This window comes from Coturnix japonica, chromosome 1 (assembly GCF_001577835.2).
Source record: "Coturnix japonica isolate 7356 chromosome 1, Coturnix japonica 2.1, whole genome shotgun sequence".
In the NCBI taxonomy this organism is placed as follows: Eukaryota; Metazoa; Chordata; class Aves; order Galliformes; family Phasianidae; genus Coturnix; species Coturnix japonica.
The window spans coordinates 154,316,475-154,320,478 of NC_029516.1; positions in this window are offsets into that span (position 1 = coordinate 154,316,475).

A 4,004-nucleotide genomic window follows, 5' to 3' on the forward strand; every position below is an offset into this window, starting at 1 on the left:
GTGTTTCACCTGTGTTGCACACCCATGGAGAAGCTGTAGACATAGAGTACCTGGGCCAGCTTCCATTTGGAGATGAGAGTGCTGACTTGATGCCTGGATTGCTTCACACTTTGAGTAGGACTGACAAACTCAGCCCAAAGAAAGAATCATAGAATTGCTCAGGTTGGAAAAGACCTTAAAGATCATCGACTCCAGCCATAACCTGACCATACTACCCTAACTAACAACTCTCCACTAAATCATGTCCCTGAGCACCACATCCAAATGGTTTTTAAACACATTCAGGGATGGTGACTCAACTACCTCCCTGGGGTGCTTATTCCAGTGCTTAACAACCCTTTCCGTAAAGAAGAGCTCAGACCTCAAAGCACTGCAACAAGCCCAGCTCAAGAATTCATGTTGCTTAGGAAGAATTTTCCTCCTTCTTTGTAAAGAAAAAGAGTTCTGGCTGCTAACCACACACAGCTCCCCAAAAGGAATCCACATCAGAAAAAAAACACAAGCCACAGGGGCTTTTCCCAAACTAAATACTCAAATGTCCAGACTGCACAAGACAGTACCATATCTGCTGCCTCTCATCACAGAACTTGCCTCTTAATTCCTTCTAGCTCCCTCGTGGTTTGAGTTCAAAGCTTTCCTGAGCCTTGCAAAAGCAAATACAGAAAGAGCAAACCAGAGTGCATACTTCAAAAGTACAGACTATTCTCTGCTATCACACATTCACACAGCAAAGTGAAAATTAGTTTCAGAATCAATGTTTGATTAACTCTACCAAGCAGACTAGCTCAGCATCAAATAAGAAATTCAGCATAATAGATTTTTTTTCCTTCCAGAAATGACCAACTGTAACAGCTCATTTTCCAGAGTACTACAGAAGAAAATGTACTTCCATGTTTCAATTCATTTCACCCTTACCTCAAAATGCAATGAATTTAAAATTATATGAATGTAATCTCATTTTAGTCGTACATCAGAAACAGCACAAGATGAAAACTACTTTTGTCCTTCACACAACTGGAATTTTTTAAATCGTTATTGAGGGGAAAAATTCAGCTCTAACACTGAGAACCAAAGAACCTGCTATACAGCGCATCTGCCTCATATTCACTAGCTATTTGTCTCCTAACTAAATGGACCTCAATACATCAAGATAGAACTAGAATTTTTGTACTATCACTGTCAGATCTAGAGCCTCAAAAGGGTGCTTTACTGATACTCATTAGTAAAGAAATGCATTTGTTTTACTTGCCCTTGGATCTGTTATTTCTGAAGATCAAAAGACCACACTTTGCTAATCTGAAGACAGAAGATGCTTAATAGCATTTAACATGTCTAAATGATATGATTCAGCAAGCAAAGTTCCCCTAACTAGCTCAGAGTGTGACCTGTGTAATATAAAGAGACATATCCAATAGTGTCTCCAGTTCATCAGTGAAGCAATTACACTAAAGGGCTGATAAGCTGCAGAAGTAATGCAGGTTGTTTTCTCCTGGATTTCTGTCTTAGGGTTGATTAATGCTGATGACTGAAAAGGTGTCAGCAGTTGCATACAAACCTCATCAAGAATGGCAGCAAGCCCTGCCTTTTTTCACACGTGCTCTCTCCAACTCTATACATATTATTTAGGTGAACACTGCAGCATTTCTCACAGTCAGGGTGCCTAGTTCTTCTCCTCTCAACCTACTCAATTATTTGAACAAAAGCCATGGGGCAGTAGCACAGAACTGAGATGGCTTCCTTCGGACACATTGGTTGGGATTGGCCAACCACAAGAGCTTCCAGCCTCCACATAAATTGCATGAAACATAATTTCTGCAGGAAATCAGAGATGATATCGAGGAGCCCACCAGGTTTTGAGCCAGGAAGACATTGCAAGGAAACCCAAGGACAAACCATTTGCTGACTGGTAGATACAGGCAAAAGGGAATGACATTTATCTGTCAATATCACAGAATGTGGTCAATAATGTCATTGTGGCCATTCTCTTTCTAAAGTCCCATCCCCCTGTGGGATCTTACACTTTTCTAAACTTTATGATTAAATGCTCTAGATGAGAAATTAAAATACAAAAAAAAAAAACCAAAAAACAAACAAAACAAAACAAAAACAAAAAAAAACCCAACCACCAACCACCTCAAACTTAATAAAACTCGTTCCTTGGGGAGATATGTAATTATGCAGAAATGAAGAGAGCATAACTTAAACACTTCACATTTTCACAGAAACACGTGGACCCGAGGCCAGATTTTCATTGTCATTTCAGCACCTGAACACTTTCAAGAATCTTGTCCAAAATTTCAAGATTTTTTTTTTCCTAAACAATATCAAAAAGTTTTAGTGAAGCCACTTTCAGTAGAAAGCTCAATAATGCTCCCTAAGAGATTAAGAAAACGTAGTTCTGCATGGAATATTTTTCTCTCATTGCAAGTTAATTACTCCAGCGGTACACCCCAAGGGCCATGCTCATGTGAGATAACACTCTTGTTGGGTCACAGGCACTTTCTTCATCAACTACTTTTCAAGTTTGAGTTATCTCAGCATAACATGCAATTTCTAGGATTATTATGGCTTAGTTCTCACTCACATTTTACATCCTGATCCGCCTCTTGGACATCAAGGTCTTGTACAATTACAACAACACAGCCTATGAAACTCCAAGGCCAACACTCAGTCTTAGGTAGCCCAAGCACAAGCACAAAGCCAGGCAAACCAAGTCTGCACTTACAGTGCTGTCTTCCTCAAAAGCATCCTAACTCAGCTAACTGTACAGCAAGCTCAGACATACCAGAAAACATTTATTATTATATTTGATAATTTATATAGATCAAATCTGCTGCCAGAAATCTACTGATTTTCTGGAAGTTACACAGATTTACTCTAGTGATGACTAAGTAAAACAGTATAGATATTTGAAGTACAGCTTAATTAATATTTTTTTTTTTTAAGGACTCTGTCATTTATGGTTCTGAAGCTGTAGATAATGTGTCCTAATATACTGTATTAATTGCAAAATGGTGTGTGCCAGTATTATAGAAACACAAAGTAAACATAAAAGTCAAAAGATCACACTTCTGACTATTAGAGAAATTTTCAGTGATTGCATGCCTAGTTATCCAGGCAGAATAGTCATATCCTAACTATTTCAGTAACCTAATCATTGTTGTTGAGATTTTAGAGTGTAGTGGGAACGATGACCAAGACGGTAGCATCATGGATTGTTTGCTAACAAAAACACTGCATTGCTTCTGCAGCTTTTGGTTGTAGCAGCAATTTAGGATTTATTAACATCTTGGTGGAAGATCACAGGGTTGAAGTATATGATTTTTGGTAGCATTTAATCAACATTTAACCACTAGCCATTTTAGCACAATGATTCAATGGAATTTACCACAACCAAACACAGTGGCATAAAGACTCAAAACAACAGGGTTCACCTTAACTCATACACAGGACATTCAGAGGAGAGTTCTCTGAACTCAGTCACATGCACAAAGACTTTCCCCACTTTGTGAATCGCTCACCCCTCTATATGAGGCATTCCATTAAAAAGTATAGACACTTGTGCAGAGTCCTTTTCTCTCTCTCTCCCAGCACCAATAAACTAAATATATATATATACACACACATAAATTTTAAACTGAAATTCAAGGATATCAGACCACAAATCTATTTTTTTCCTAGGAGCTTTTCAGTGGAAAGTATCATCATTCAATACATACTTTGACTACATGATATCTACAATAGGTTTCACTATGTAATTCAGAAAGAATGAACTTCTGACCTCACGCCCTAAGGACATAAAAGAGAAAGGATTTCAGGCTTTTCAGATACTCTTTTTTCCCCCTACTTTTTGTATTGTTTGGAGAAGACACTTTTACTCTAACATTACGCATTTTGAGCTGTGCTCTGGTGTAGGAGGTGTGTTCTCGTAGAACTCTGCTGAGCTAAGGAAAATCCTGCTTAATCTGACACTAGCACAGGAACTGCCAGCAGCTGAGGAAGTA